The following is a 7,500-nucleotide window of genomic DNA, read 5'->3' as shown; positions in this document are numbered from 1 at the left end:
GAGAGAGAGAGAGAGAGAGAGAGAGAGAGAGAGAGAGAGAGAGAGAGAGAGAGAGCGAAGTAAACAAACAAAGAGAGAGAGAGAGTATAGCGCACATGAGGGTGTGTCAAGACAAATTGGCTAGGCGGGGGAGGGCTTATACTTATGAAAAGGCTTAGCTTATATAAAAGAATTATCTACTTAGTCTATTTAAACAATCAAACGAAATTATGAGTTATATATGAAATGTAGATATTTGAATAATTTTTATGCTGGTTAGATGTAGTATAGATGATTTCGATTATAATCAATATCGTTATTATTACTTGTACCATGATTGTTATAATTATTTATTATTATTATTACTACTATCATTATTATTACTACGATTATTGTTATTTCAGTTATTATTATGACTATTTTTTTTTATTTTTACTACTTCTTTTATTAATAATACTATGATTATTATTCTTAATATTGTTATTATTATGAGTACTGTTGTTGTTGCATTTATTATAATCATTATCATTATTATTATTATCATTATGAGTGTCACAGTTATCATTATAATTTTTATCATTATCATCATCATCATCATCATATTTATCATCATCATCATCATCATATTTATCATCATTATCACCTCTGTTATTATCATCACAATTATATTTTTTTCATTAGAGTGAGATTCATTAGAGAAAAGGTAGATTAAAGTTCAGTACCTCCTGACACGCACCAGCTCGGATACACAGTACACCCGGTAGTCAGGAATGTGTATGTATGTATGTATATATGTATGTTTACATGTGTGTGTGTGCATGGGAATACATATATTCGTGTACGTGTGGTATGTTCGTGTCAGACATCAATGTACGAGACGTTACGCTTACAGAGGTCAGGCATGTAGTCATATCTCGTGTACGTAATAGGGTGTACTGTACAAAGGAAAGAAATATATATATGGGCGTGGGAAGGCGGTAGCGAGGGTGGGAATGGTGGGGGGGGAGGGGGGGCGTATGAATCATTATAGTTATTCTTGTGTTTGTTTGGAATTGTTTGATTAACTTTTCGATGTATATTTTGGGTATCTTAGGTGTTTACAAAGCTTGGTAGAAATAGCAACGATGCGTTATCTATTAAATGGTCTTGAAACTCAGAATTAATTTTAAGCTCTTTAATATCCTCTTTTCGTTAATGTTGATGTTCTTTCTAGAGCGAGGACGGAGAAAGTTCAAATATTTTAATCTAACATCAGCCAAGCACAAGTTAGGATGTCGGTTTGCCTCCGCTCGCCGCCCCCCCCCCCCTCTACGCTCTCCACCCCCTCTCCCAACCTCCAGTCGGTTACCTGAGCAAACACCGCTGAATCGACTATGTCAGTTTTTACCTTACGCTTCACGAATTACGAGTCCGAAAAATTATCTCACGGTATGAAAAACGTTACGGACTCTTCGAACATTATGAGAAATATGGAGATAAGTTGCGGTATTTCGGATAGAGAGACCGATCGTTTATCCGGTGCGGATAGGATCAGGTGCGCGGTGGCCGGCTGGGCAGGTGAGAAGGGTCATTACTGCCTCTAAATGACCACTAGTTTGACCTTTAGCGACGCGGACCCTGAGGTTATGTCGGCCGTTGGGGGTGGGGGAGGGAGGAGATGATGAGGGAAGGGAGGGTGAGGGTGGAGGGAGGGAAACGAGGTTGGGGGGGGGGATAGATGTGGGGGGGGGGGGATGGGCGAACGGAAGCTTCACGGCCTACTGTCCAGGCTACCTTTACGTAATTTATGGAAGCCTAAATTGGCAAGGTGCATTATGGAAGCGAGAGAAACCTTGGGAAGAGTGGAGAGAGAAAAAAAAGGAGCGAAGAATGAGGAGGAAAAGGATAGGGGAATAACATGGGGAACGAAAAGAGGAAGAGAGGAAAAATGAAAACAGAAAAGACGGTTGAGATAAGGGACGGGCGAACAAGGGAGGAGAATGAGAAATGAGAAAAAGAAATATAGGAACAAAGGAGCAAAAAAGAATGAAGACGAGAAATAATTAAAAACGGCGGAGAATGAGACGAGGAACAAGGGGAAAAGAATGAGGAATGAGACAGGAGAGAGAAAGATAAGGAAGGTAAGACGTGAAGGAAAATAGAATAGTGATAGGAAGAGGGGGATGTCGTAGAAACCAAAGAAGATGCAAGAGATAGACCGTGACACACGTAAATTCGTTAGGTTGTCAAGACTGTGAGAAAGAGTGAGGGAAGGAAAGAAAGTGAGAGAAGGAGGGGAGATTAATGAGCTGATAATTCAGGAGACAGCATGGTAGATAGAATGGCCGGCAGAGAAATGCGTAGACAGTACAGATAAACAGAATAAATGATATCATTAACTCACGCATGCACGCGCTTCCGGTATACAATTTTGTATATTGAAGACAGGCTGTAGGTATGTACATTCATATATATATATATATATATATATATATATATATATATATATATATATATATATATATATATATATATATTATATGTGTGTGTGTGTGTGTGTGTGTGTGTGTGTGGTGTGTGTGTGTGTGTGTGTGTGTGGTGTGTGTGTGTGTGTGTGTGTGTGTGTGTGTGTACATGTATGTATGTATATACACACAAACACACACACACTCACACACATATCTATATGTGTATATATATGTATTATGTATATATATATATATATATATATATATTATATATATATATATATATATTATATATAACACCTATAATATATATTATATAGATATAATATATATATATATATATATATATATATATATATATATATATATATATATATACATATTATAATCATAGATAAATGCATGAATAGATGAAGACAGAGAAACAAAGAAACAAACAGATGAAAAGATAAGATAGATAGATACACTCATGTCTATGCAAACCATGAATGTACGTCCTTGCGTGCCCCTGCATGTGTATGAATGTTTTCGTGTCTTTATGTTTTAATATAAGTCGACATATAATTAAGGTAGGAGAGAGACACAGTAAAAGATACACCGAATACCACATAACGTCCTCCAAACACAAACAGACACAACGAACTCCCCATCATCTGCAAGCCATCGCTCTAGACGAGAAAAATACCACATAATGAGGCTTGTAATTATGAATATTCTATGAGGCATTATATTAATTGTCTCGGGGATTCTTTCAGGGTTCGTGAAAGTCTCTGGGGCTTTTCTTTGTGTGAATCTTGGGGGGGATATTTGCCCCGTCTTAGATTACTACGAAGATGACACCGGTAATCAAAAAAAAAAAGAAAAAAGAAAGAAAAAATAAAGTTGAAAGGAAGGGAAGGATAAGAAAATGGCTGTTGTCTATTTTTTTCGTTATTCTAATGAATAACTTAAATATTGTCATGTGTCTTTTGGCTGTTTTAATGGACTATCATGAATAAGATATCTGACAGAACATGAAAAGATCGGGACAAGAAACTAAAAGGGAGAGAGAGAAAATGATAATGATTCAAAAGCTGTATTCTAACAATTACATATAAATAAAGAGAAAATGACCACAATAGGAAAAGAAAAAAAAAAAAAACCTAAAGAATGAATGAAAGAGAGAGAGAGAGAGAGAGAGAGAGAGAGAGAGAGAGAGAGAGAGAGAGAGAGAGAGAGAGAGAGAGAGAGAGAGAGAGAGAGAACACCAGCTTCAAGATCCAGACGATACACAAACTATAATAACCCAACGTATAAAGCCTGTTATTTTTTTCACCTATGATCCCTTTGTGCTTTACACGGAAGGTTTCAATGCGACCGCGCCTCTCCCGTCCATTACTTAGGAGAAAATTATACCTCATCCCCCGAAAGGGAAGTGAGGAAGAATAGGCCTATAAACGGTGAATTTCCGGGCAAGCAATAACAGAAGTTAAGCGAGGAAGTCAGTCCCATCTGGCTGAGATGAGAGCCGCCGACAGGGTACAAAAAGAAAGAGAAAAAGAGAGGGGAAAAAAGAGAACTGTCTTCATTTGCATACTGAAACAGACGTCCATGAACAAAGTATGACTCGTGATGTTCGTTCTTACAACTTCACTTGAGAATTATTGTCTCCATTATACATTTTTTTCTTGTCTTTCTTGCTGCGTTTTGCAAGTGAGTTTGTGTAGATTCAACATTATGTATATTAAGTTCATTAATCTGTTTATTATTATTGTTATTTAAATTTTCTGATGTGGCTGTACAGATGGTTTACCTAAATGACTAAGAATCTTCCACATGATATGTATGTCAATTTGCTTTCATTAGATTATGTCTCAGAAAAAAAAAAGCGGGGAAAAAGACGAATACAAATTAGGATATGATTTGAAAAAAATAACGACAATGATACGGCAAATTTACAAAAGAAAATGGAACCGAAAGAAGGAGCGAGAGAGGCAACGAGAGTGTAAAAAAGTGTCATATGATATCCATCATTAAGGTTGATTATCCTTTAAAAAGCCTTAATCGTTCCTATGACTCGCCACTCGCGTTTCTTAGTGCGACCTGACCTCGCCGGCTGTCAGGGGGTGCCTAGGGGAGGGAGGGTCAGGAGGGGATGTAAGTGGGAAGGTGAGGGAATGGGATGGGATGGGGGGGGGGGGAGGAAGAGAGAGTGGGAGGCGGAATGGGAGAGGGGAGAGAATGGGGAGGGGGGAATGGGAGAGGGGAAAGGAGGGGATAGGTGGAAGGGGATAGGGATCCTGGAAGGGGAGAGGATGAGAAGGGAAGTTAGGGAAGGGGGATGGGGTTAGAGCTATGAAGGGAGGGAAGAGAAACTGGGTGAAGAACAGACGGAGGATGAGGAATGAAGGGGAGAAGGGAGGAGGAAAGAGAGGCCAATTAGCACTACCGTGAAACCCTCAATTGCAACCAACAATACAGGAGACACGAATTCTAAGACGCAGTTCAGCGACCGTAGAATGTTTTTTTCGTCTACTTTATTTTCCGAGAAAAGTCACAGCATATCGTCTTTCAAGAATTTTTTTTTCAACATTAGATCGTTCTCGAGTTTGTTCTATACGAGGGAAATTTCATGTTAAGGGCATTTGATGGAAGAGAGAGAGGAGGGTGCAGGGGGGGCGGGGCAGGGGGGTGATAGACAGGGACGAGAGGTAAAGAGCAGAGAAAGATTAGAGAGGGGCAAGAAAAAGAAAAAGAGAGAGGAGAGGAGGAGAGAGGGGCGAGGAGAGGGGAGAAGAGAGAGAGAGAGGAGAGGAGAGAGAGGGAGAGAGGGGAGAGAGAAGAGAGAGAGGAGAGGAGAGAGGAGTAGGAGAGAGAGAGGAGAGAGAGAGAGAGAGAGAGGAGAGAAGAAGAGGAAGAGAGAGGAGAGAGAGAAGAGAGAGAGAGAGAGAGAGAGGGAGAGAGAGAAGGAGAGGGGAGAGAGAGAGAGAGAGAGAGAGAGAGAGAGAGAGAGAGTGAGAGAGAGAGAGAGAGGAGAGAGAGAGAGAGAGAGAGAGAGAGAGAGGTAACAACGTGAAACTAGGCCAAGAAGAATACAGAGAAAAAAAAAAGAAAAAAAGTTATTATACCTAATCAGTCTCGGGTTCCTCCGTGAAAAATAAAAGCTTACGTAACTCACAGCGCAACAATGAAAGCTTAGTTTCTCAAATATCTCGACAGAGTTGCTGGAGAGTCGAATTATGGACAACACTGAGTCACGTTAAATCACACACAAAAACATAGACACACGCACAAACCCATACATACATACATATATATATATAATATATATATATATATATATATATATATATATATATATATATATATATATATATATATATATATGTATGTATAGATATATATATATATATATATATATATATATATATATATATATATATATATATATTTGTGTGTGTGTGTGTGTGTGTGTGTGTGTGTGTGTGTGTATAAATATATATATATATATATATATATATATATATATATATATATATATATATATATATATATGTAACACACACACACACACACACACACACACACACACACACACACACACACACACACACACATAAAACACACACACAAATAACACATAACACACACACACACACAACACCACATATATATATATATATATATATATATATATATATATATATATATATATATATATAATATATATATATATACACAATATAACACACAATCAACTACAAACACATTACAAATACACACACACACACATAAATATATATATATATATATATATATATATATATATATATATATATATATATATATATATATATATATATTTGTGTGTGTGTGTGTGTATGTATGTACGTATGTATGCATGTCTATATGTATGTATGTGTATGTATGTATGTATCTATGCATGTATATATGTATGTATGTATGAATATATCTTATGTATGCATGTATGTATGCATTTATATATTCCTGCCTTTTTCTTATTTTAGATAATAAACAATTCAAGGACAATTTAAGAATATATAACGACGAATGTGAAGAGAGGAATTAATTATAATTAAATCAAAGATAATTCCACCTTTTGGTAAATCATCATATGAAAATACCAATGCATTTAGACCTCAATTTAACGGTTCCTTTGCCAGCCAATCAGTCAGCATAATCTGTTGCCTCTCGAAGGGTATTAAAATTCTCTCGAATATCTATTAGTGAAGAAACAAAGGGGAGGAGTGTAAGAGAATGGATGTTGTTGGTATAAAATATTTTAACTCGACTTTCTGTGTCGATTATAGATTTTAGTATAAAGATTTGGGCAGATTGTTCCAAAATTGAGAGACGGCGTGGTTGGGGGGAGGGGGGAGTGAGCGAGAGAGAAAAAATATCCGTATTTATTTTCCCCGGAGACGTATAAATAACTAAATAAAATAAGGGAAATGCCTGTCCATTTTTTCAATATTAATGTTTTTTTTCTCTCTCTCGAGAATATGACGACGCATGATTCACTTCTCCCTACTTAAACAAAACTACAACATCATATTACTTTGTCTTTTTGTCAATATATTGAGTGGAATGTTAACAGATCTCGTACACACGTTGAATCAATCCTGAACACGAATGTCACGTGCGTATAGCTTTACACGTACGTAAGTGTGAAAATAGCGTGACTCTAATAAACAAAGGCCCCCCCCTCAAAAAAAAAAATCGGTAACTTCAACGAAGTAGTAAAAATAGGAATGAAAAGAAAGGAAAGGAAAAGGGAAAGAATGAAAGAAAAAGAAAACAAGGAAAAAATTAAAATGCAGAACATGAAAAGAGGAAAGATAAAAATAGAAAAGGAGAGAAAAGAAAGGCAAAGAGAGATAGAGAAAAAAAAGAAGCAGAACAAGACAAGAAAATAAGACAGAACAAAAGGAAGAAAAAAAGGAAAAGAAAGAAGAATCGAAAAAAAAGAAAAAAATGAAAACATGACAAACAGGAAAAAATAGCACTACTCTCCCGATGACGTCACAATTCACGAAAGGAACTGCAATAGAACTTTCGCCTCGTATATGTGAGG

The sequence above is a fragment of the Penaeus monodon genome, chromosome 2 (genome assembly GCF_015228065.2).
Source record: "Penaeus monodon isolate SGIC_2016 chromosome 2, NSTDA_Pmon_1, whole genome shotgun sequence".
NCBI classification, from domain to species: domain Eukaryota; kingdom Metazoa; phylum Arthropoda; class Malacostraca; order Decapoda; family Penaeidae; genus Penaeus; species Penaeus monodon.
This window is presented reverse-complemented; position numbering follows the sequence as displayed.